Here is a 27,623-nt window from a genome sequence, read left to right on the forward strand (position 1 = left end):
GGCATGGCAGATTGCTGCATCCTCCAGCTTATGGAGTTTGCAGCTTGACAGCCTGGAAGCAGGGCAGGGCAGAAATGGTAACAGTTCCCAGAAAAATCTCAGCTAGATCCTGAAAAAGAAGCAGAGGCAAATGCAGAGGTTTCTATCCATCTGCACTGCAGAACTGACCTGCAAACAGAGCAGTGTGTGGGCCATGCCGGGCTCAGCTGGTGGAACAACATTGTGGCTATCGTGACTGGCAGGGTCTGGCTGAGACGCTTGCAGAGGCCCAAGCCTACATTTTATTTTTGGTGTGTGGAGCTGGCAGCTGCCTTACAGCAGAAAAAAAGCCCTTGGAGAGCTGCTGTCTCTTTGGACGAGAGCATTGCCATAGCGCTCTGGAAAGTGGCCATGAATACAGACTGCTCGTCCTGACAGCTCTCTGGTGTGGGGAAGATCACAGCAGGGGATGCCCTGCTTCACTGCTGTGCGCAGCTCCAGTAATTGCTGCAGACCCCTGGGATCAAACTTACCTGTGTCCCTGAAATAACGGAGAGCTCTGCATTCTACTAAGGTGCCCCAAGAGTGCTGGGGCTATTGATAGGAGACATCTCAATTCTTTGCTCCCTCTAATTAGGCCAGAAAGTGCTACCACCATAAGTAGGGCCCTACTACAGTCACGGCCATGAAAAACATGTCACAGACCGTGAAATCTGGTCTCCCACTGTGAAATCTGGTCTTTTGTGTGCTTTTACCCTATACTATACACATTTCACAGGGGAGATCAGCGTTTTTCAAGTTGGGGGTCCTGACCCGAAAGGGAGTTGCAAGGGGGCTCACAAGGTTATTTTAGGGAGGATGGTGGTATTGCCCCCCCTTACTTCTGCTCTGCCTTCAGAGCTGGGCGGCCGGAGAGCGGCGGCTGTTGGCTGGGTGCCCAGCTCTGAAAGCAGCGCCCCACCAGCAGCAGCACCGTCGGAAGGGGGGCAACACCGTACCCTGCCTCCCTTACTTCTGCGCTGCTGGTGGCGGCGCTGCCTTCAGAGCTGGGCTCCCGACCACCAGCCGCTGCTCTCCGGCCGCCCAGCTCTGAAGGCAGCGCCCCGCCAGCAGCAGGGCAGCAGTAAGGGTAGCAGCACAGCAACCCCCCCCCCTTACAATAAACTTGCGACCTCCCTACAGCTCCTTTTGGGGTCAGGACCCTACAATTACAACACCCTGGAATTTCAGATTTCAATAGCTGAAATCATGAAACGTATGATTTTTAAAACCCTAGGACCGTGAAATTGTCCAAAATGGACTGTGAATTTTGGTACGGCCCTTAGTAGATGTGAACAGGGGCTGGCACCTGGCAAGGTTCATGATGCCAACGTATTTTTTTAAAAAACTCCTGCTTGTTCAGGGACAGATGAGGATACAGTTCTCCAGCACTGCAGGAATAGCAGTAACATATCTGTGCCAGTTGTTTTATCTCAGAGGACAGTCCTTCCTCTTTGTGCTGCCCTGGCTGATGGAGCCATGCCCTAATTATGAGGGCAAGACTCTTCCAGTGGGGCTGTTGGGGCAGGCAGAGAAGGAAGCAGCAAGGTAGCTTGAGCTCATTAGAATGCCGTTTGCCTTGAAAGTGCTTGCTTTGGAAAGATATAGAAAAGAAATTGTTTGCTGGAGACGTGCACAACCTTCCCAAGCCGTAATCCGCCAATATTCCTGTCCTAGCACTCGTGGCACCCTTAAAGGAAAAATTCTTTGACTCTAGATCTATATGAAATAATATATTCCAAGGGAAAATTTAAATCTTGAGCTTACCTAGACTGTCGCTCTTTGTGTATTTAACAAATAACAACTCCCCCTGGCGCTTGCTGCCCAAACACTCCAGCCAACAGCATGCACTTTAGTGTGCTTTCCTGCATACCCGAAAGATGGTGCATGTGGATTGCCACCTCGGAAGCCTGACATACATGGATCTATCAGTCATCTAGGACCGCTCATGCAAGGGGAGCCCACTAGGTCTGAGGACATTACAGCCTGAGGAAATAGAGCTTTCCCTTCTCCTTGCCTCCCCCAACCTCTGCTTATCTCCCCTTATTAGAAGTGGCAGATTTAGAAAGTTTAGGTTACGTGAATTTTTAGTCAGGACCAAAACACCTGGGTCAGCCAGTTTGAAACCATTCATTTTGCCAGTCTGCTAACTTCATTGTACCCACTAACATCCTCTCTTACTGTCCCTTGTGAACATCTGTGCTGATGGTGCCACAACCTCCTCTCTTGGCAGTCTTTTCCAGTGCCCATTGGTTTTACTATTTTAAGACCATTTTCTGGATTTAAGCAAAACTTTGCCTTCCTTTAGTTTGACTATCCCACCACATCCTGTCATATGACAAGACTGGGAAGTAATTCCCTTCCTTCTTATAATGTTATCTTGCAAATATTGGCAAACTCTTATTTCTGTCCTCCCCTGAGCTTACTCTTTTTAGACCCCTGCCTTTCAATCTTTCCAGACTATTGTACCCCTTTCAGGAGTCTGATTTGTCTTACGTGCCCCCAAGTTTCACCTCACTTAAACTACTCGCTTACACAATAGGACATAAAAATGCAGAAGAAAAATTGCTTCCTTTCTTATTTTTACCATATAATTTTAAAATAAATCAATTGGAATATAAATAATGTACTTACATTTCAGGGTATGATATATGGAGCAGTATAAACAAGTCATTCTCTCTATTTGAATTTAGTTTGTACTAACTTTGCTACTGCTTTTTAAGTAGCCTGTTGTAAAAATTGGCAAATATCTAGTTGAGTTGATGGACCCCCCTGGAAGATCTCTGTGTACTCCCAGGGGTACGCGTACCCCTGGTTGCAAACCACTGTTTTGGACAACTCTGTAGATGTTCCTCCCTAATTCTTTCCTATCTTATCCTCATCATTTTCTCACTCTTCAACAGGTTTTCTTTTTTTAACCAAATTTGAAAGAATTTGGAGTCTGTCTGTGGTGTGGAGGCAGGCAGCCTGGATTGCACATGACGAGTCCATTATAGCTTATTGTGTAAAGACAGATTGCCTGAACTATACATTTTCTTACTTGTTTTTTCCTTGTAAAAGGAAACTCTATCTGCTTTTTGTTTTTTTTCTTTAACAAAAGCTTAGATTCCGAAGCACAAGATGGAACTCTCCGGAGGCAGAGGCGGTGTATGAGCTTGCTGAACTGCCACGGCCCTCTACCTTTCCTGGCCCTTATGTGAGAGGTGACCTGCTCCATTTAATCGCAGTGGAGTATTAACTCTAAAGCCCAATCAAGATGACTTAATCTCAACACAGATGCCTGTAGTTTACTGCTCATCACAGCACAGGCAATCATATTGTCAAGCTCTGCACAGCCTGAGATGAGGGGCATTGTCAGTGAGAGGAGTTTGGGTCGTGGCCCAAGCTCAGGAAGGATCCCGTCACTGATTTCCCTCCTCTCCCCACCTTAATTTAGCCCCTGTCCAGGCTAATAATGTCTCTTTCCATTTAGAGACTAGTCAGCTCTTTGACAACCATCAGTGGTGCACAGAACACTATTTGAGACTCACTAACAGAGCAAAAGTGTCCAAAGTGAGCCAGCATTGATTGCTTTTTGCGAAGCTCTGGCCTCTGGGGAAGTGAGTTTGGTGACTGCTGCTGCAGAGCCAGGATGTGTTTTGTGGCTTATGCAAGCTGTGCTTTTTATTGTGTCTGTAAGGGAGAAGTAGGTTGTGCCTAAATCATTTATTTAGGACCCTATCAAATTCTAATTGCTAAAGAAGGTCAAGTGTGGGATCTAGGTCTTCACCATCCTTTTGAAGGCAGATATTTCACTGAGCACACAGTAGGAAAGCCTGAGTTCTCGTCGTCTTAGCTTTGCTGTTGACTTGCTGTGTGAACTTTGTTTCTCTGTCAGTTTCCTCATCTGGAGAATGGGGCTGACAATACTTGGCTCACAAAGGGGTTGTGAGGATTAATCAATGTTGTACAGAGCTTTCAATATGTAAACACTACACACTATCACCTAATTTAGGGTTTTGTACTGCCTCCCCTAACCATAGTCTCTGAGTGCCTTCTATGTAAAACAGGTTGGCATTGTGGACTTCTTAGTGGACCTCATGGAGTCTCTGGCTCTTCTCCCTTTTTGATTTATTGAAATTCTGTTTGGTAAGAGGTTTGTTAGAGATCCTTGACCCACCACTGGAACACCTTATGCTCCCTCCAGTGGGTCTCCTTTTTCTGGGGGAAGGTGGCTGGTGCAGGGAGCTGGCTATGTTAGTATAGAGCTCCCCTGAAGAGGAGAAATTTGCTATTCACCATCTCTGGCTGCTTTAAGGCTATTTTGTGCAATATAGCAGACTGGAGAATCTAAACCTAAATGCAAGTGGTCTTATTATTATGTTAAGTCACCCTTTGTGCTTACACACCACAGTGGAGCTAGCTTTCAATCACAGGATATCAGACCAATGGGTGGCTCATGTCCTACAATACATACAGAGAGTTCAGAAGACAAAATGGTGACATAGTGGTTTAAAGGTAGATTATCGATCTTATCGCTAATCTTCCAGGCTTTCATGGCCTGTAAACCAGACCCTTGTCTTTATAGGCAGCAGGTTTTTTATGCATGAATATAGGGGTTTTTTGGGGGGGAGGGGTGTTGTTTTTTGTTTTTTTACAAAAGTCTGATTTTTGTTTTATTGCTTGAAAGGGGAAGGTTACCTTGTCCATTCATGCTCTCGCCGCCTTGAATTTTTTATGGTTAAATAATTAAAAAGGTTGTAAACGTCCCTTAGGCTTCAGTTTGTATTATGACAGTAGTAATCGAGGACTACTTAATAATAGGTACATCAACTTATTTGTGAGAGTGTGTGTGTGTGTGTGTGAGAGAGAGAGAGCGCGCGCGCACAGGGGGTGGGAGTGCAGATATGGTTGAAATTTTGTAGTCCAGTGCCATAAAGTAAAGATTGTCTAGACATTTACACAGTAACTGCAGAAACAAATATAGGTCTTGAAGAAAAAATATTTAATACTATGTAACTCTTGATTATATTTGTTATAAATTCGCAAGACCATTTCTCTCTGCTTTGAGATTTTAAGGAAGGGTAGAGGTAAATATAATCTCTGTGCCAATATTTTTCTTTCTATAACTCTCTTATTAAAAAAAAAAGTAGAAGTAAATAACTAAATTTAGAGCTTTAGCAAGAGGCTATGAAAATTTGGCTAGAAAAATTGTAGGGTATTTTGTTAGGATTTTCAACTGTTGTTTCCTATCCCTTCTGTCTTCCTATCTATCTTCGTTACTTTATCACTCTTCATTTTCGGTGTTCTTGTGCCTCTTTTTTCTCTCTGCCTTTTTCCCTTGCTAATGCAGAAGTTCTTCCCAAGTGGAACTGGCTGCAGACAGAATGGATGAGGACTGAGCAGTTGCACTCTCTCATTCTGTAGTTATTCTAACTTGTCTAGTTTTCTATGCTTCTTCCTCTTTGCTGCTGCCAACACTTCTTTTGGTTGGGTGGCAGTGGGGTAGCTGCAGGAGACTTGGCTGTAGAGAGGCCTCTCTACAGCATCTCTCGGTGGTGGATGAGGATTGGAGAGCTGGGTGAAGAAATATAAGGCTTGTCTCCATGGGGAGTATTCAGAAATCACTCTTCCTGATTAACTCCTGGTGTGGACACTTAGGCCACGTCTACACTACCCGCTGGATCGGCGGTTAGTGATCGATCTATCGGGGATCAATTTATCGCGTCTAGTGTAGACGCGATAAATCAATCCCCGATCGCTCTGCCATCGACTCCGGAACTCCACCACGGTGCGAGGTGGAAGCGGAGTCGACGGGGGAGTGGCGGCTGTCGATCCCGCGCCGCGAGGACGCGAAATAAGTGATTCTAAGTCGATCTAAGATATGTCGACTTCAGCTACGCTATTCTCGTAGCTGAAGTTGCGTATCTTAGATCGATCCCCCCCACTAGTGTAGACCAGGCCTTAGGGCTTGCCTTCACTCCTGGGGTAAGTCGACCTCAGTTACGCTACTCCACCTACGTGAATAACATAACTGGAGTCGACGTAGCCTAGGTTGGCTTACCGCAGTCTCGTCACAGGGTGTGTTCAAGGCAATATAAGAAACTACAGAGAGGAAAGTGCTGCAGGAGTATTCAAGCCGTTGCTCCAGTGCCAAGGAACGAATCTAGGGTCACAGCCGAGACTATGCACAATGGGGACGTGGGTCCCGCAGCGGCATCCTGCTAGGAGCAGAGTCACAGCATGTTTTCTTGCCATGGGAAGAGCTCAGAAGTAAGGGAAGAGCTGGACTGACCTTGCTCCCAAAAGTAAACCCTTCGAAGCAGGAGTTTCAGGCTTGACTCATCATTTTCCAACTCTCTGGCTCTGGGAGTAAGGGTGCAAAATGTATTTGATCAGAAACTGAAGTGATTTTGGTCATGGAAGAAATGTAGCCTCTAAAAATACCAGTTCAGACAGCAGGAAGAGCTCAAGCCATAGGGGAGGGTTGAATTGCTTCACATAGGTTAAGGGGGAAAAAATAGGACTGGATCATAAAAAACCAAAACAAAAACCAACAACCCTAAACAACAACAAAAATATAATTCTTTTTGTCATTAGTTAGACACTGTGTCCTGCTTGTACATGTTTCTGACATGAATCCCACCCTGGCAGCTCATCTCGCTACCCCAGCAGCTCTTTTGCCTGCAAAGATACATTCTGATCTCAAAACCATTGGATTTCTGCATCAGGTTTTAGCTTGACAAGAGGTGTACTGTGTTAAGCACGCTTGTTAAACTACAGATTTGATTTAATTCAGGGCCTTAATACTGTGATCTTAGAACTGAACTTTTAGTGGAAAGGTAGAATTGAGATCTGACAAAGTCAGACAGAACCTGTTGTTTGGAATAACAACATGATGTGCTAGATGAATTGGTATATTGTTTTCTCCAAACACTTTGCCACAATGTAAAATGGCCCCTAGGCCATCTGATATAAAAGGATCAAGGAGACTGATTGATTAGTGATGCAAATGATTGTATGGTTACATGTCATTTTAACATGCACTGAGCTGCTCTCTTACCTGTACAGCTAGAGAGGAAACTTTCTTGCTCTACTCTGCCATCAGGTGCTGTTTCCCAGTAAGGCCTGCAGTCCGCAGTGGGGCAGGGCCTGAGCATTCTGGTTGCTTTCCGTCAGCCCAGAGCTATTTTATAACTGCTTGACTGTGCCCCCAAAGCTAGTTACTCTGATGCAGACTCCTCTTAAAAGATACAGTTGACTTGGGTGATGTTCATTTGGCTAATGTGCTTTGCTGTGATAAGAGGAAAGACTGTCACTTAGGATGTCTGGAAAGGGAAATGAGGAATTTATTCAGTGGTATACAAATCATATTGCTCTCTTCTGTAAGGATCCAGCAAGTCTCAGCAGCTTGAGTGAGGCAGGGGGGTGGAATGGTGCCTGAGAAAGGATCCTGTTCCAGAGCCACTGTTCTAGCATTCCTTGCTAACCATGGACACTTCCCTTCCCTTCCCCCTCCCCCCCCACACCCCCCCAGCTGGTGAGAGGGTTTTGTCTTTCCTTCTTCCTTTGGCTGTTGGGAGAAGGAGGGAGCTTTTCCTTTGTGCACTCTCGCTCCTTTCAACCTTGTGAATTGCATCACCACTGCTACGGGACTGTGCGTGCGTGTTGGGGCGGGAGGAGGTAATTTTCTTTGTCCAGTTTTTCCACCCTTTCTGCTGACCTGACCTGGGTTGGTGGGGAGAGAAGGGTTGGAATCTCTTTCCCCTCCTCAGGGAGGGAAGATTCTGCGTGCGGGCACCTCTCTCCTTTATGTAAACTGACTTTGAGACCTGATGGAAATGCAGATGATGCAGATTTACTTCCCATAATGTTCCAGTGTAGCTTGGGCAGAGGAGACACGTGGGGGAGTAGGGGGTGCAGGCAGGGTCACGCCTCCCCCACCCCCTCCCCGATTTGCTGCTTGGCTTTTACTGAGCATGCTGACACGGACTGAGCATGCTAGGTAACACTGCTGAAGCTGGCTGCCCTCACTCTGCCTCCACACTATCGGCAATATCGGCAGGCATGGGTTGCCTCTGAGCTTGAGTAGCTGCGGGCCACCACCAAGTGCCCAACTAGCTCACAGAATATTGCTATAGGACCTCACTCCGCAGCACCCTATTCAGTTTTTAAGAGACGAGGCCCAAAACATTGACCTTTGTCAGTCCAGTAAGGATGAGTAGGGATAGTACCATGTCCTTGAGGGGAAACTGAAGGCATCTGATGGCCTACTTGTGTTCTAACTCAACTCATAAGGCCAGAATTTACTGCTATTGTGAAATATTTTTTCACTTTAATGATGGGGAAAGTTGGGGTTTTCCATTTTTTTTCTTCAGATTTTTGGGAGCCAGCATCCACAGCAAAAACATGGATGTCACTGATGTGGCCCCTGCACTTTCAGGCTCTCTGTTGTTCTCTAATTTCGGCGATTGGAAGCAGAGGTCAAGAGATCTGCTGGAGCTGTAGGCAGGCCCGTCTTCTGCAGCCATTGCCCTGTGTGGAACCGGCCCACACCCCTCTCCCACTTTTATTTTTGCACTGAAGTAATGGAGGAAAATTCTATCCCGATTACTTTTGCTCAAATATAAATTTTATTTGCTGTAGTATGTATGTTAAATAGTTAAACTTGGTTCAGACTTGCATGTAATAATTGCATTGTATTCAATTGAATTTAAGCCTAAAACCAACCAGGCAAAAGATATTTAATAATTGAGAAACTTCGAGGAACAGTACACTGAGCCCAATGAAATAAGCATTCATCAGCAAAAGAGATTAAATGTTACTGCCATCAGTTAAGCTTTTTGGGGAAGGGAGATGTCTGATCCAGTTAATGCAAAGTATGAATTGATGTAGTTTTAATTTTCTTCTTATAAGATTTACTGCTTTACATGTAAATACCAGCCAGTGATTTGGCTATGCTGGATTTTCCATTCTTATGGAGAATGTGTTCATGTACTGGAACTTAACTGATCACACTGAGTTAAGGGGAAGATAATGAAAAGCTATGGAGTGAATAATGGCTTTAAAAATGAGGCAAGGAGACTAGATGATAGAATACTATACAGTAGCAGTGGTTTAGCCAGATTTAGAGATTAAATATACATTTCTGGACATCTGGCTGCTCTAATGTCTGTATAGACCTTATATATAGAATTCGATCTATAAAAATATATGTGTTAACTTACAATAATCGACTCTCTAAAGGTATGCCTACACTGCAACAAAACATCCGCCACTGCCTTGGGCTTGTGGGCCTCGGGCTTCAGGGCTATACAATTGCAGTGTAGACATTTCGGGTGAGGGCTGGAGCCTGAGCTCTGGAGCCCTCCCCGCTTGCAGGGTCCCAGAGCCTGGGCTCCAGCCGGAACCCAAACATCTACACTGCAATTTTATAGCTCCACAGCTAGAAAAGACATGTTAATATTAGCTCTCATAGAAACATGCAACATGTATTTTTTTTTATATTACATCATGGAAAACCATATGTCAAGCCTCTTGTTCGCAGTAGTAATCTGGGGGGACAAAGGGGAATGTTGCATTGGCTCATGGGTGGTAATGGAACAATGGCAAGACAAAACTGTGATACAGAATAACCTCTCATTACTGTAATGTCATCTTATTTTTATTTATGTGTTTGAGTTTCCAGCAAGCATGGATTATAAGTCTGTAAAAATTTTAAAAACAACTATTAGAAAACAATATGATGGCTCAGTGCCAAAAAGGATGCTCCCCAGCCATCTGGTCAAAATCTGCTCAACACCCACCCAGTGTTTTGTGAGCAGGAAGTACAGATTATTCCTGAAGGCCTGGGGGTCAAAATGTCAATGATTTTATGTTCTTTGCAGTGTGTTTTTAATGGGTATATTTGGTCCAGTAAAAGTCCACTCTGGTGTTTCCCATAATACATCTGTACTAAAAATTCATCTTAAGTTAATTGTCTATATGTTATAAGAATGGAGGCTTGAAAGATTGACTATTTTGGCATAGTATCCTAAAATAATTAAATGAAATATGAATACAGGCCGGTGGATGTGAGGAAAGGGATTGCTAATATTTTCCAAATGAAAGAAAACATACAAACTAATATAAGTTTGAGAATATTCAGAAATGTGTAATGTTGCTGTGGGACCAGATTTTTAAAGATATTTAGACACCTAGGTACTTTTGAAAATCCCCTTAGATATATAAACACGTTTACATAACCACCGTGATAAGGTTATTAAAGTGTCACCTGGTGGCTAGTATTTGGTAAATGCATATTTGCAGTACTCATGGCATTCTGGGAGTTCTGAAGTGAGAAGCAGAAGTCTGTTTGAGGTAGGCCTGCTGAACTCAGTAGGAGTTTAAAGGGAGAATAAGACCTTTATGCAGTAACTAAACATCTAGTTATTATTTGTTCAGTGCCTCAGTGTTGCATGGCCTACTCAAGGGAAGTGGATTTTCCCTCTGAGGCCCACCACTATTTGTGCCCTTTGTTTCTCTTCCTTCCCCATCCTCCTGGAGTGAGATTAATAGGGGACATAGGAATTCACATCTCTGAATCATTGTTTCAGTCTGTCTGCAAGCTCAGAGAGACATCATAACATAGGTTTACACTGATTACATTTGGAAGATTATATCTGCAGCTAGGGCTAGAAACTTACTTTAGAAAAAATAAAAACTTAGATTCTGAAGAATCTGTTCATGTCATACACATTGGATTCAGTCCATGGGCTGTATGCTTTTGGATCCCTGAGCCAGAAGTTGGAAATTTACCAGACATCTACTAGGTAGAGTACTAAACTTATAAGCCAGAAGTAGGCTGAAAAGATGATGAAGTGGGGAGGGAAGGCAAGGCATTAGTTGAGGTCCAGTGCAAAATTGGAATAGAAAACCCTGCTTCCTAGCATTCCCCAGGTGCTGAGCATGAAGGAGGGTGCTGGGATTTCTACCAAGGTGCTGTCTTTGAGTTGAGATTGGGGGCTCCATCTTCCATATTTGATTATTGCTAATAAGTATATAATAAACAGGAAGTTGGTTTATATTTAATCCACATTTGGTGGGTTTTCTTTCCAGACAGAAGGGCTAGAAACTCAATTTTTTTTTAAAGTATAAAAGTTTAAGTTTGGCAGAAATTGATGTCTTTCCACAAAGTGCTTTCCACTCACCATGGTGGAAAATACATTTTGCAGGTCAGTTTTTTCAACCTATCTTCTGTGTACTGATCTAGCTACAATTTATTAAGATATACCTGAATGGTACTGTAATATGAAAATAAATTTTGTTTGCTAAACTGTAGTGAAAAAAACCTATAATGGAATACCTTGGTATTGTCCTTTAACGTCAAATAGTTATTCTGTATTTTTAAAAAGTATTCAGCTTTACTTATTTTACAGATGCGTTAAGCAAAGTAAGCATGCAACTTAGATACCAATGTAATAAGTTGCAACAATATTTTGAGAGTATTGTTTCATGATAGCATGTGAGCCTGTTGAACTCTGCCAGTAAAACTATAAATATATTTTAACTAGACCTGGACAACATTTTTTGATAATAAAGGTATTTTTTTGGTTGAAAAATGTGGTTGCATGAAGAAATGGGGGGTTTTGTGCTTTGTTTTTTCAAAAATATTTCAAAACAAATAATTCAGAGAAAAACTTTTGAGATATTTTTGTATTTTCAAAATGTTTAGTTTCAAAATTGTGGGAAAATGCCCTCCTTTTCTGATTTAAATTTTTTTCTCCAAAAGTGTGGGTGGGGAGAAAGGGGATATAATACTTTCAGTTTTTAGCACTCTCTCTGTTTAGGTGAGTAAAAGTAACACTTTGACTTTTTCTGATGGAAACCCCCCACTTTTTACACTTCCTTAATTTTTAAAATTTTCTTATAGGAAAACAATTATTTCCTGATGGCAAAATTTCATTTTCCTGCTAGCTCTAATTTTCATGCTGGTTATTCCTCAGAGCCACATAAGAACCCAAGATTAGGAAAAAGGAGTTGGAGCAGGACTGGTAAATAACCTTTGACCTTCCTTGCTCCAGTGTGCGTATGAACCATTTTGAGGCTAGGGGAGGCCTAGTGTAGGCCACCATGACTCTAAACAGAAGAGTCTGTGATTTCAACTGAGGAGGTCATCAAAAGGATTTGTGCAGTGTCTCTTTGGCCATGGCTGCAAGCAAAATAGAGTGGAGTTGCTCCTGACACGTTTGGCCTGAGGAGGTCCTTGGTCTAGTCTGAGCAGTACTGTCTGGTGAGGGCCACAAGTCTAGGGTTGCCAACTTTCTGATTGCAGAAAAGCAAACAACCTTGCCCCGCCCCTGAGCCCTGCCCCCACTCACTCCACACACACCCCTCCATCATTCGCTCTCCCCCACCCTCGCTCACTCATTCATTTGGGGTGCAAGAGGAGCTGAAGGCTCAAGCTGGGTGCGAGCTCTGGGGTGAAGCCATGGATGAGGGGTTTGGGATGTGGGAGGGGCTCCGGGCTGGGGCAGGGAGTTGGGCTGCGAGGCCGGGGTGAGGGCTCCAGCTAGAGGTGCAGGCTCTGAGGTGGGGCCAGAAATGAGGGGTTCAGGATGAGGGAGGGGGCTCTGGGCTAGGGATGCAGGCTCTGAAGTGGGGCCAAGGATGAGGGGTTGGAGTGTCTGGGGGGGCTCAGGACTGGGACAGGGGGTTGGGGTGCGGGTACTGTGGGGAGGGGGATGGCTCCAGCTGGGGGTGCAGACTCTGAGGTGGGGCCAAGGATGAGGGGGTTGTGGTGCAGGAGAGGGAAGTTCCATGTGCCACCCCTGTCCACAGGCACCGCCCCCACAGCTCCCACTGGCCAAGTTTCTCAGCCAGTGGGAGCTGCGGAGCCAGCACTCAGGGTGGGGGCAACGTGTGAAGCCTCCCTGGCCTTGCCCTCTGCCTAGGGGCCGCAGGGACATACCGGCTGCCTCTGGGAGTTGACACCTGGCAACCCAACGCAGGTCTCCCAGGGACAAGACTGAAAAGGTTAGAACTTGCTGTCTTAATGCATATTCAATAGCATTTTTGACTGCAAGGATTCAGAGGACTAGAACGTGAGTTTGCAGGGCTCTAGGTGAATAATTTGTCCACACTGCCACCTGGCAGAGCTGTGATCAATGCAATATAAACCATGGGGGGACTAAGCAACACAGGAAGTGAAAACCTGATTGGCATCAACTCCTGTGGTTTCTGATTGGTCTAGGCATGCTATTTAAGCATGGAGGGAGTTCCAGGAAGCTGTATGAGCAACTTGGCAGAATTTGGCCTGGTGCTACAACAGACACCGCTTTTGTTCCCTCCTTCAGACTCCATCTCTGATTCCTGATTGTGGTTCCAGTTTTAGGCTCAACTTTTGGTTTCTAGCTCTGCCTCTGGCTTGGACGCCTGGCCTGATTCCCAACTCTGACTCCTCCTCCAACCACCAGGTCCTACTCCTGCTCCTACCTGCAGGCCTGACTCCTGATCCTACCTGCTAGGTCAACGTGCCCATGTCCAGTTTGTGACAGCTAACTCTTGCACCATAGCATGGGAATCCTTCTTCTACAACTTTGATGTCTAAAAGTTGTCATAGATACTCAAAGCTGTGTAATCTGAGCACAGTTTACAAGAGTACTAAACTTGGTGGCTAATAGTTAATATGCCTGAATCTGTGTATATCAAATCCTTATTGCATGTTCCTTTTGTTGAACTCACATATTAATTAATAGTAATTTAAGCTAAACTGAAAAATTGCTTCTGTTTAAAAAAACCTACTTCTGTTTCAACTAATAAACACTGTTTTGTCACCATTGAAAGATAATAGGTGATGTAGCTACAGATGCACACAGTTGACCATTCCCAGAAAGTTAATGCTCATCATCTTGAGTATTTGTTTTAAAATATTTGGCTTGTAATTTTGACCGGCAAATTTTTACTATTGATTATTTTTAATGGGACATCATCAGGTTAAAAATGACACATTAAAGATAGTTTCTTGTTAAGGGTCTGATTTTTGCCATTCGTGTTCTAAAGGATGATCCCTCACTCTCACAGATCTTGGGAGACAGGCCAGTCCTCGCTTACAGACATCCCACAACCTAAGCAAATACCAGCAACCACACACCACACAGCAAAAACACTAACCCAGGAACCTATCCTTGCAACAAAGCCCGTTGTCAGCTGTGTCCACATATCTATTCAAGGGACATCATCATAGGACCTAATCACATCAGCCACACCATCAGGGGCTCGTTCACCTGCACATCTACCAATGTGATATGTGCCAGCAATGCCCCTCTGCCATTTACAGTGGCCAAACCGGACAGTCTCTATGCAAAAGAATAAATGGACACAAATCAGACATCAAGAATTATAACATACAAAAAACAGTCAGAGAATACTTCAACCTCCCTGGACACTCAATTACAGACCTAAAAGTTGCAATTTTCAACAAAAAAACTTCAAAAACAGTCTCCAGCGAGAAACTGCAGAATTGGAATTAATTTGCAAACTGGACGCCATTAAATAAGGCTTGAGTAAAGACTGGGATCGGATGGGTCATTACACAAAGTAAAAACTATTTCCCCATGCTAATTTTTCCCCTACTGTTACTCACACCTTCTGGTCAACTGTTTGAAATGGGCCATCCTGATTATCACTACAAAAGTTTTTTTTCTCCTGGTAATGATAGCCCACCTTAATTGATCAGTCTCATTAGAGTTGGCATGGCAACCCCCATTTTTTCATGATCTATCTATCTATCTATCTATCTATCTATCTATCTATCTATCTATCTAATCTTCCTACTGTATTTTCCACTGCATGCATCTGATGAAGTGGGTTTAGCCCACGAAAGCTTATGCCCAAATAAATTTGTTAGTCTCTAAGGTGCCACAAGTACTCCTCGCTTCTTTTCACATAGCTGGTGGCACTCTAGATTAAGACTGAACCAACTTTAAGAATCTAATTCATTTTGTCAGCATGGACAGTGAAAATAGGCTTGTCAGTTTCTAATCAGTTACACTTTCAGCTTTGTTCTGCTAATAATGCAAAAACTGTAATGTTTGGGTTGCTGACACTGCAGGGGAATGTGTTTTATTTAAATTTATTTGAATTAGAAAAAATTGATCTTGGCATCTGTCAGAATTTGTTTCTTAAAACCCTTAAAAACCTAAATTTTGGGGCAAAATTGACCAGGCAGTATTCTTTCAAACTATCAGCCACATTTTGTTCTGACTTAACACACTCTATAGTTCCATTGACTGCAGTGGATTTGCACAGGACAGAATGTATCCAGGTATAATTTGGCCCTACATGTGCAGTCCCTACAGCATATGAGAAAGAGAGCCTTAACAATATTCCTGTGAGAGGGACAATATTTCGGTGGAGGGCTAAGCTGGAGCATGGCTTAGACCATTTTAATACCTCTAAAGTGGTATTTTAATACCACACCAGTGCACCCCTATGAAATCAATAAGCTAAATACAGTGATTCTTCAATAAAGCACATGTAATGGCTCTTTTATTTTAAAGAAAATTAAACTGTCTTATAGAATCATAGAATATGAGGGTTGGACGGGACCTCAGGAGGTCATCTAGTCCAACCCCCTGCTCAAAGCAGGACCAATCCCCAACTAAATCATCCCAGCCAGGGCTTTGTCAAGCCTGACCTTAAAAACCTCAAAGGAAGGAGATTCCACCACCTCCCTAGGTAACCCATTCCAGTGCTTCACCACCCTCCTAGTGAAAAAGTTTTTTCTAATATGCAACCTAAACCTCCCCCACTGCAACTTGAGACCATTACTCCTTGTTCTGTCACCTGCTACCACTGAGAACAGTCTAGATCCATCCTCTTTGGAACTCCCTTTCAGGTAGTTGAAAGCAGCTATCAAATCCCCCCTCATTCTTCTCTTCTGCAGACTAAACAATCCCAGTTCCCTCAGCCTCTCCTCATAAGTCATGTGTTCCAGTCCCCTAATCATTTTTGTTGCCCTTCGCTGGACTCTCTCCAATTTTTCCACATCCTTCTTGTAGTGTGGGGCCCAAAACTGGACACAGTACTCCAGATGAGGCCTCACCAATGTCAAATAGAGGGGAATGATCACAGTCCCTTGATCTGCTGGCAATGCCCCTACTTATACAGTCCAAAATGCCATTAGCCTTCTTGGCAACAAGGGCACACTGTTGACTCATATCCAGCTTCTTGTCTACTGTAACCTCTTTTTCTGCAGAACTGCTGCCTAGCCACTCGGTCACTAGTCTGTAACAGTACATGGGATTCTTCCTTCCTTAGTGTAGGACTCTGCACTTGTCTTTGTTGAACCTCATCAGATTTCTTTTGGCCCAATCCTCTAATTTGTCTAGGTCCTTCTGTATCCTATCCCTGCCCTCCAGCGTATCTACCACTCCTCACAGTTTAGTGTCATCTGCAGACTTGCTGAGAGTGCAGTCCACGCCAGCCTCTGGATCATTTATGAAGATATTGAACAAAACCAGCCCCAGGACCGACTCGTTACCAGCTGCCAACTAGACATGGAGCCATTGATCACTACCTGTTGAGCCCGATGATCTAGCCAGCTTTCTATCCACCTTCTAGTCCATTCATCCAGCCCATGCTTCTTTAACTTGCTGGCAAGAATAGTGTGGGAGACAGTATCAAAAGCTTTGCTAAAGTCAAGGAACAACACGTCCACCGCTTTCCCCTCATCCACAGAGCCAGTTATCTCGTCATAGAAGGCAATTAGATTAGTCAGGCATGACTTGCCTTTGGTGAATCCATGCTGACTGTTCCTGATCACTTTCCTCTCCTCGAAGTGCTTCAGAATTGATTCCTTGAGGACCTGCTCCATGATTTTTCCAGGGACTGAGATGAGGCTGACTGGCCTGTAGTTCCCCTGATCATCCTCCATCCCTTTTTTAAAGATGGGCACTACATTAGCCTTTTTCCAGTCGTCCGGGACCTCCCCCGATCGCCATGAGTTTTTAAAGATAATGGCCAATAGCTCTGCAATCACATCTCCCAACTCCTTCAGCACTCTCGGATGCAGCACATCTGGCCCCATAGACTTGTGCTCTTCTAGTTTTTCTAGATAGTCCCGAACCACTTCTTTCCCCACAGAGGGCTGGTCACCTCCTCCCCATGCTGTGCTGCCCAGTCAGCCCAGTCTGGGAGCTGACCTTGTTCATGAAGACAGAGGCAAAAAAAGCATTGAGTATATTAGCTTTTTCCACATCCTTTGTCACTAGGTTGCCTCCCACATTCAGTAAGGGGCCCACACTTTCCTTGACTTTCTTCTTGTTGCTAACATACCTGAAGAAACCCTTCTTGTAACTCTTAACATCTCTTGCTAGCTGCAACTCCAAGTGTGATTTGGCCTTCCTGATTTCACTCCTGCATGCCTGAGCAATATTTTTATACTCCTCCCTGGTCATTTGTCCAATCTTCCACTTCTTGTAAGCTTCTCTTTTGTGTTTAAGATCAGGAAGGACTTCACTGTTAAGCCAAGCTGGTCGCCTGCCATATTTACTATTCTTTCTACACATCTGGATGATTTGTTCCTGTAACCTCAGTAAGGATTCTTTAAAATACAGCCAGCTCTCCTGGACTCCTTTCCCTCTCATATTATTCTCCCAGGGGATCCTACCCATCCGTTCCCTGAGGGAGTCAAAGTCTGCTTTTCTGAAGTCCAGGGTCCATATTCTGCTGCTCTCCTTTCTTCCTTGTGTCAGGATCCTGAACTCGACCATCTCATGGTCACTGCCTCCCAGGTTCCCATCCACTTTTGCTTCCCCTACTAATTCTTCCCTGTTTGTGAGCAGCAGGTCAAGAAGAGCTCTGTCCCTAGTTGGTTCTCAATCAGTGTGTTTTAAATATGAACCCTTTTGGTGATGGTGAGGAAGACTGGAGGAAGGGCACGAAGAATATTTAGGAAAATATGTTTTAATAAGGAAAAATGTGAGCAATCTTTTCTATGAAATGAGGAAGGTATCCAAATCTCAGAGGCCTGAGAAAGCAATTACTTTGTAAGCAAATTCTAAAACAATGCAGTGCTGTGAGATGGCTTTCCAAATTATGCCAAATCATTTTCCAGTAATCTAAACTGCTAATTGAATTGGCTTCGTGCTGTTGGAACACCTTCTCCCTATTTCACGGAGTAATAATCGGTGGCGGAAGAGTGTAACAGTATATAAAAACCGAGCAGAGAACTCTGGCATTAACTTGTCAGGCAGGGTTGAACTGTAGGGGACTGTACTGGGACCCCCAATTCCTAGGAGCTTCTTAGTGGAAGTAGGGCTAACAGAGGGGGTAGTTTTCCTCCTTGGAAGGCATGAGGGCCTCTCCATCACTATCCATAGACTGCCCCTGTATTATGGGCCAGCATTAGCAGCTGAACTTTTAGCCAAAGGTCCCAAATGTCCAGCAGACATGCCCTGAAGATTACATCCTAACGACCTGCAAAGAGGAGAATACGGGAATGGAGAGGCGCAGCAGCCCAGCCCGGAGATGAGAGACAGAAAGATGACAGGGATTGTCCAAAATGCTTCCCTTTATCTCTCTGAGTGTTTAAAAAAAACACCAAAAAGTTACTCCCATAAAATGATACATTTTAGCCATTGGTCTTCGGTAAAACATTTTTTTCTGATTTTTTTCTTGCCCCTTTTTCTCCAATCCCTTTTTCTTGCTCGTTTAAAATTCTTTTCCATGCCCCTCCTTCATTCAGCCTTTCTGTCCTTCACATGCCTATTCTTTCAGTATTTGCATGTGCAAAAGCCCATGTTTCTGTAAAAGCCCATAGTGCACATTCAATTTTGGTCTGCATTTACCTGTAGCTAGTAGCCCAATGTATTTGTACAATGTGTGCAGTTTAAATTGACTATGGGAACTCTTAACTTTCTCATTTCCCAGTTTATGTGCATTTAAATTCTTCATGGGATGTTACGATTAACGTATGGTATTTTTGGATCCCACTGCCTATTATATGTGTTTTATAATATAAACACATAACATTACATAACCACATGGGTCATTCAGCTTGGCTTTACTGAAGGCACACTGCTGGGTTTCTGCACTCGTCCCTTTTACAGAAAAGGAATGACTGTCCTAGCTAGGACCAGTTCCCATTTTGTCACACTTAGGCTGTTCTAGAAGGTTTTAGTGATGACAAATCATTTTGGTTTCCTGGACCTCTTCTGAGTTTTCAAACCTGAATGTTTTTTGTGACCCTTTATGACTGGCTCTCACTGAGCCCAGAGAAACTATTCTGTGATGAAAGACGACATATCTTCTGTGGGAGAAGTTCTGCTACATTAAACTCAACCTACTTTTGCTGGCCGCCTCAGAATTGAGGCTTGTGCCTCCTCTGAGACTGTTTTGAGCCCAAGCTTCTGAGTGTAGCAGGCCAACCTCTCAGTTACTGTGTTCGTAGCATTTTACAGTGTTGATTTTCCTCTGTGTGTTTATGCCACTTAGACGCCAGTTTTCACAGATGACATTTTTTAATGGCCCCATCTGTCCAAAATGGTGGAGCTGTGGGACAAATTTTCTTACCCTGGCATTTGGTTGTTCATCTGGATCTAGCTCCCATCCATAGTTTTTCTTTTTGTTAGTGGGAAGAGCAGGGCATTGAACAGTCTCTTTACTCTAGTTTAAATTTATCATGGATGCAATGAGAAGAATTGAGTGCAAAACTTTAGAACTAATGTGATTGAATCAGACACGTGTGTGGGAGAGCAGGTGGGAAGATGTATAGAGGGTAATATGGCTGAGAGTAGAAGGAAATCACACTTCCAGAAATAATTTCTTTTTTGGGGGGGAAGGGGAGAAACTTTTTAAAAATTATATATCGTGAAATTAATCCTTGTGACAGGTACTGTGCTGACAGATGTGAAGACTGAAGTCTTCTCCTTTGGCACAGAACAGGTTTAGCACAAACATTGGCAATGTGGAAGTGTAGCCTAGAGGAATGAGCACTGAGCTGGGAATCAGGAGAGCCTGAGTTGTGATCTCAGGTCTGTCGCTGGCTCACTCTGTGGCCTCAGGTGGGTCGTTTCACCTTTCTGTATCAGTTTATCTGTTTATTAAATGGGGATACCTCCCAGAGGTGATGCAGTGATTAATGTGTTAATGTCTATAGAGTGCTGTAAACATGAAATGCTGTAAAAATGTAAAATCATTCTACTGCGATAAATGCACCATTGTTAAGGTCGTGTTACAGAGTTCAATTTTAGCAGGTGCTTTAACCCTTCATTTTGTAATAATCTCATTGAAATGGAAAGAAACAAAATATATGCGATTCCAGGAATGTCACTCTGTGTGTCACTCTGAAGCGCTTAGAATATCTGAGTCCAAGTGAAGCGATGGAAACAACTATAAACATGGTTGAGGTCTCTCTTTGTTCAGAATATCACCAGGTTCAGTCACCACTGGGATTCACAGTCTGTTACTGTCCAATGTTTCAGCTCTCAGCCATTTTGATATTACAGATTACACCCGTGTGACACTAAGGCATGTATCTATGTCATGCCAAGAGTCCTGGATCATTGGGCTGTCAGAGGTAATTCAACCAATCACCACTCTTACTTTGCAGCTAATTTGCATCCAACAATTTCATTGGTTGTATGCAGGAGCCTGCACAGATGGTGGATTATTTGGCCCAACTGCCACAGTTCTTCAAACCACCCACATAACAATCCAACCAGCGCCCAAAGTAACCCCAAACACATACAGCCCCTCACTGCAGCACAGCCTCTCATTCACCACCTGCACAAATCAACACAAAATCCCCCAGCACAACACAGTCATCCACACAACACCACAACCAGCACCCACAATAACCCCAAACACACACAGCCCCTCTCCGCAGCACACAACTCTCATCTGCCATGTGCACAAACTGCCAAAAATCTATCCGCACAACACACACACGCTCACCCACCCTCACTCAGACCTTGCATACAGTCATAAACTTGAGTGGCAAAGCTGCCGGTCATCACTACTGGAAAATAAACCCTGAGCACTATTTGAATTTTTATGGTGGTTTGATGAAAAATGTGTTGATACAGAGAGAGGAACAAGAGTTCAAAAATCACCCCGTTTCGGTAGTTTTTCACTGGATTGTCTGACTCTTCTTTGTAACCCTTTTGCAAGAAATCAGAAACATTCTGAGACCTGTTCTTTGGCCTCATTATTGCTCCCAGTGTGCTGATCCTACCATATCGGTTATACACCAGGAGTGTTCATCTAGAAAGTGTTTTATAACTTTTCAGACATAAGGGTAATTTTGTGTACCAAGGTGAAGCCACTGAATTTTAAGTTGAGAGCTGATGAGCTGTGGTGAGAATGTCTTCATTTACTCCTTAGGGGAAGGGGGGGAAGCATAGGTGCTGACTTCCTCTGTTCCCAGGGGGGTGCTCAACCTCCGCTCCACCCCAGTTGTGTAATACAATCCCTCCTTCAGTGGCTGATATAGCAGGGAGTTAGTAATTGTTCCCGTAGCTCCAACAGTAAAAACCTCAGCTAGGAAGCTGAAGATCAAGGGGTTCTCAAACCCTGCTCCTCATGCGTGTGGGGAGTGGTGTGGTAACATGTGATTCATAAATTAGAAATACTTCTTCAAACAGATTTTGTACTTTACTTTCAGTCATGTCACATTGTGCTTGTGTAACCCACGGAGCAGCGAGTTATGCTTCCCCCTCTGTGCCTGATTCACAAAGGATCTGAGTCTGTGTGTTTGTGACAGCTGTAAGGTTGTGAGCCTGGCTTTTTAGCACAAGCCATCAAAACTCATGCTCTTAGCTCATTAAGTCATCGGTTCAGTCCTTGGGGTTGTCCAAGGTGATAGCAGTCATGCTTGCAGGATTCCCAAGTGGCATGTTTGTAGGTTGAAAGGTATGCTTCATATTGCCAGTGAAGGGAGAGAGCAATAGGCACATCTGCTGGCTGTGTCACCCTGTACCCCATGTTCACCACTTTTATATGGTGAGGATATATTTTGTACAAAGTATGCCTTGTGAGGTATCACTTGAAAACATATAATCTACTGAACCTCATTGCTGTTTGTTACTGAAATGTACTGTAGTACTAGGTAATGCGCTCAGACCATTTTCTCAAAGACAAAGACACACTGGCATGCCAGCTAGGTGTTAAAAGGTCATTTCCTGTTTAATCGGAGATTCACCAACAGGGGAGCTGCAAACAAGAAATTTACAATTCACCTGAAGAATAGTTGGCAGCTCATGCACACCATGGAACTACCTGACCTCATGACCCAGCAAGGACTTTCCCAGTGAAAAGGGTCAGGATAAAAGAATTGGGGGGGAAGGCCCCTGGTCACCCCTTTTCTCCCCCATCTCTACTCACGGCAGCAAGTTCACTTGAAACTAAAAAGGAAGCTTTTGGAAATGGGGGGGAGTGGTCCTGGCCTGGAAGATTTTTCAGCCTGTACAGACTGTTGAAAACTTTTGAGTGAGACAATGTTATACTAATAAAATAAAAACCAGCAGGATCTTATTAAAGGGGATAAAGCAAAATGCCACATTTATTGTGAATACAGAAAGAATCATAGTAAGCAGTTAGTTATAGCTATAACATTCCATTCAATTTCATATTTATTCACACACACACACACAGGTTCTGCAAGGTTGTTATCATAGTTACCAGTCCTGAATGTAGCTTGAGTCTGTGGCTTGGGTTCGTAGCTTGTCGCGGCTAAGTGGCCAGGAAAGCTGGGCACAAGGAAGAGCCGGGTCTCTGATGGGCATGCACCGATGCCCTTCCATGTTGGCAGCAGAATGTTACCCTCCAAAGTCTTCCTTCTCACCCATCCTTTTTGTAGGCTTTAGTTTGAATCCAGAGTCGATAGGTCTTGCTGTGTCACGCTGCCTCTGGGTTCGGTGTGATTGATCACCCGTCAATTGCAGACATGACTTTCAGCCTGGGACCTGGCTTTGATGTTTCTTCAATTGTACTTTTGTTCTTTTCTTTTTAGGGTGGACTCTTCTTGCTTTGTCAGGGCTGTTGTCTGCATCTTCAGCTGTTGGTGTTTACACTTTATTTCATCAGGACAGGCGGGGCTGGAGGTTGATTCCATCATCCATTCATACCTCATTCACACATCTAAACTAAACTAATAAGATTACAGCAGGGTTTTGCAAAAATGAAGGTTGCAGCAAGCTTTTAAAAAATGGAGTGAGCATTTTAAAATGGAGTTTGGGACAAGTTAAAATGGAGTTTGAGTTACAATATGGACAAGTGTACGGAATGGCAAACAGTGAACAGAAGTTACAATGTTGAAACAGTGTAAGTTTCAGTGAATTAAGCAGCAATTGAATTGAAAGTGAAACTCAATTAGCCAGTTATTGGGGTAACCGGTTTTATGAATGAATGTTGTTTCATTCATAAAACTTTGCTTATGAACTTATATAAAGTGAACAATTAAAAACAATTTCATTGATCAGTTCTACAACAACCTGTTTTGCTTTTAGAACTATTAGCCTTGGTAAAACTTAGGAAATAGCTTCCATGTTTATCTTTTATTTCTTTTGTAACCAATTCTGATCTTTATGACTTATCACTTATAATCACTTGAAAATCTGTCTTTCTCTAGTTAATACACTTGTTTTACTGTTTTGGGTTGAAGTGTTTGGAGACTCTCTACTCAGATTAACAAAGACTGGTGCATAATCATTTCCTTTGACGAAATGACAAACCATTAATGAGCTTGCATTGACAGCACAATACGTACATTTCTTGCAGTACAAGGCTGGGCTAAGAATTTGCTGGTGTCACCTTGTATGTAGTTCATGAGCAACTGGGCAAGCATTCATTTAACTTTGCTCAGAAGGACTTTACGTACTAATGGCTGTGTGTGAGCAGAGCCTGGAGTGGCTCCTTGTCATTAGCAAAGCCATGTAAAAGGCACCCTGGGCTGGAGAGTTAAAGGGCACTGCAGTTCAGCAGTCCAGATTATACCTCGGGGGATGTCACACTGGTGTAATGCGTTACGTGCACTCTACTGCCGCAGCTTCTTCAGGTTGTATCCAGTATCTGAAAGTCCATGAGACTAAAGAGCAGTTTCAAGAAGGGCGTGATGACAGACTCCTTCACAGAAGCACCCTCCAGCTGATAGGTTGTGTCATCTCTTCTACATGTAAAGGGTTGATCTCCTTTAGTAACTTTTAAATGGAGATAAAATGTTATTGGCCCAAGAATTTACTGAGGCATGTCAGGCCTCTCTTGCTCATTAGGTGCAGTTTCTCCCCGTAATCCGCAGGAAGGTGCAGCGCCTCTTCTCCCTGACTGACCTTACCAGCGTTAACGCAGAATAACATGCCAAATGCATGGAAAATGAGAGTCAGATTTGTGGATCTATTGATATAGTTGATATAAAAGCATGAGGTCACTGTTGAGGTTTTGTATTAGCAATTTGATTCATTGGGGTATGTATCGCTTCTGAGTATCTACTGGAGATGGAAGTTTCAGAGTAGCAGCCATGTTAGTCTGTATTTGCCAAAAGAAAAGGAGTACTTGTGGCACCTTAGAGACTAACAAATTTATTTGAGCATAGCTGTAGCTCACGAAAGCTTATGGTCAAATAAATTTGTTAGTCTCTAAGGTGCCACAAGTACTCCTTTTCTTTTTGGAGATGGAAGTGAAAGTCTTACAGAGCACGACACTGTGTTATTGACTGTGTTGAAGGCAATATGAAGGTGGAAAGAAACGCACAAGTCTGTTTCCTTAATTTTTTTCCCATGCCTAAAAGGTTTTAGGTGGATGGGATGTGTTGTGCTGCAGCTTTAACTGCCATTAAACATAGGTTTTGTTTGCAAATAATATTCTGTACATTCCCCAGGCTTCCATGCCATTGTACCGCAGTCTTGAATAGTTCATTCTCTGTTCCTGCTATTCAGTCTCTGGTGTGTCTTCCAAGACTAACAATAAGTATCAGCTAGTACCAGCTGTGATGGCAGCTTTGGGAGCCAGGCCTAAGTCCAACTTGAACTAGACTTAGCGCTCTTGCTCTTTGTGCAACCCATCACTGCCGTGTGATAAAAGCTGATGAGGTAACATAGCGTATTATAAGTGTGGTCTGAAAGTGACAATCCCCAGGAATGAACGTTGCTTATGCACAGCTTTTAATACATTCATTTGATGCAGTCATACATTTCCTTGCATTGACCAAGAAAGATGGTGCACAAAACTAGTCTCTCTTAAGATCATAGATGGAGCTTTCAGCAAGAATAACAGGCAACAATACTAGAAACTTGAATTTCACAACATATATCAAACTGAGTAAAACTTTATTTGTATAATGCTTCCAATATTACATTGCCTTAAAGTGAACGTAAGGGTAGTAAGGTAAATCTTTGAATGCCAGTAAATAGACTAATATTGGATTATCCACTGAGCAGTCTCCCCTTCAAAATTGAATCTTGTTTTTTGAGGGAGAGGTGATTTTTTTCTTTAATCTTTAAACAGGAGACATGGTTTAAAGCATTAGTATTCGTTGCTGTTCTAAAATACATTACATGGTTTTTTAATGCCTACTTGTTATATTTATCTTTTGCTGTTCATTAATTGCAGCATTTCTGTGGAAGCTTGAAAACAAAATTGCTTCCTTGGCATATTTCTCTTCTGCGGTAGTGCAAATATGGGCTTTTTATTATTCTTGTTTCCAGTGAAGCTGAAAGTACTGTAACATAGTGCTTAGTTTACTTCCTTTGTGTACTAGCACTGGGTGCCGGGATTTTGCCTTAGTCATGTTAGTTATAGAGCTGCCATATAGGCCATCCCTAATTGGATTTACCAAGTGTTGCAAGGTACAGCCTGTTCCCTGATCTCCTTTTTTCTAGTTGAGGAGAGCGGCATCAGATATTTGGGCCTTGATCCTGCAAAGACTCCATGCACGTACAGTACTTATCTTTAAGCACATGGGTAGTTCCCTTCGGTTGAGTGGCATCTACTTGGATGTTTAACTTCAAGTGTGTATGTAAGTCTTTGCAGGATTGGGGCTTTGAATGCGTCAGCCTCATACTGCTCTGTTTTTAACAGATTTCACAGCTGTAGGGTAAGGATGGTCAACGCAGCCAAGCACCAACATGGTGACTACCCAGTTGCGGATTTCCAGTTGCAGAAGAGCAGGGGTTTAGGTATGAAGTAGACCAGGATAGCCCTCTCGTACCTATTTGAAAAGTCGTTTATTGTGTGACACACACCCACACACCAGGGCACTGTCATTTCTAATGATGATCTCGGAGAGGACTGTGAAAAATGTTTCAGATCCTATCAGGTTGACTACTAGTGTGGTTGTACTTGTCTTCAATCTCGTTGAGTAGAATAGGTGTAAGTAAAGGCTGAATTTGTCTCAGTTCATTAAGGTGGGTCCTGTGAAAGCTGTAGCTGATTTTTTGGGTGTATCTTTGTTTTTTTAATTCATTTTAGCACTGTTGCTGCAAAAGTAAGGATACTCAGCATTGAGAGGGCATTCTCCAGCAGATGAATTCCAAAATATGTCCATCTTAATTGGTATAAACTGCATGACTTGACAGCTTGCTTTTAGCTGTGTTAATACCCTTCGGGTTTCAGCAGTATACAGACTACCTATTCTGCATACATTCTAGCATACACGTACACATGTGGGAGCAATTACTAAAGTCTTCAGGTTATTTTGTAGGAGATGTGATATTATAAACATTGTCTTCCTTGTAGCAGCACAGGGTTTTTTTTGCGTACCTGTTCATCCTTTTAAAGTACTTTTTTTTTATATGCAGACCTGTGCTATATTTGCTAAATAAGTGAAAACCTTTTGGGAAAATGTGATCTATTTTAGAGATGTATTATATTAGTTTGTATTAAAGAATTGTAAGAAGAAAAAATATTGGTGAATTTAAACTTGAAGAAAAATCTAAATTGGAACAAAAAGTGTGGTGTCCCCTAGCAGAACTATAGTTCATTCTTAGTTCTAGTTTAAAAAAGAAGGAAATCCATCTGATGGTTTGTCTGCTTTTTTTGATAGAATCATAGGGTTAGAAGGGAGCACAAGGATCATCTAGTCTAACCCCCTGCCAAGATGCAGGATTCGTTGTGCCTAAACCATCCAGGACCATGGGCGGTGGGTGAACCCCTGCCTTGGGGACGCTAGCCCCCAGCCCTGCCCATTCCACCCGAGGCCTCGCCCCTTCCACACCCACCAGAGCCCAGCCCCCACTGTGGCTGCTGGCCCCTGCCCAGCGCCCCCAGCCCCCCACCCCCCCACACACACACACTGTGGCCGCTGGCTAATGCCCCAGGCTAACGCCCCCAGACCCCAGAGCACCAGAGAGCCGGGCAATGTGGCCCCGGGTCATGCCGCCCGGCCTGACCCCTGGCTGGCATGCCCCAGCCTCCCCGGGCCATGCCACTGGGCCTGACCCCAATGTCCCAGCACTAGGCATGTGGCGCAGCCCCGGCCCCAGTGCCAGGAGGATGGGTGGCCTGGTGCGGTGTGGCCCCAGGGCGCATCATGGCCCCCAGCCTGCCTGCCCCAGGGAACAGCAGGCAGGATGGGGCCTGGGGATGGAGCATGGGTGGCGGGAAAGAAGGAGCGTCAGGTTGTTTGGGAAGGCAACACCTTCCTGTGCCTA

General features: G+C 43.7%; 1 protein-coding gene across 1 annotated transcript in view; it reads left to right on the forward strand.

Moving 5' to 3' along the window:
• The window catches only part of TSPAN7 (tetraspanin 7), a 186,219-nt gene that overhangs the window by 81,514 nt on the left and 77,082 nt on the right, over positions 1-27,623 (forward strand). The window lies entirely within an intron of this gene.

The sequence above is a fragment of the Natator depressus genome, chromosome 1, assembly GCF_965152275.1.
Source record: "Natator depressus isolate rNatDep1 chromosome 1, rNatDep2.hap1, whole genome shotgun sequence".
Taxonomy (NCBI): Eukaryota; Metazoa; Chordata; order Testudines; family Cheloniidae; genus Natator; species Natator depressus.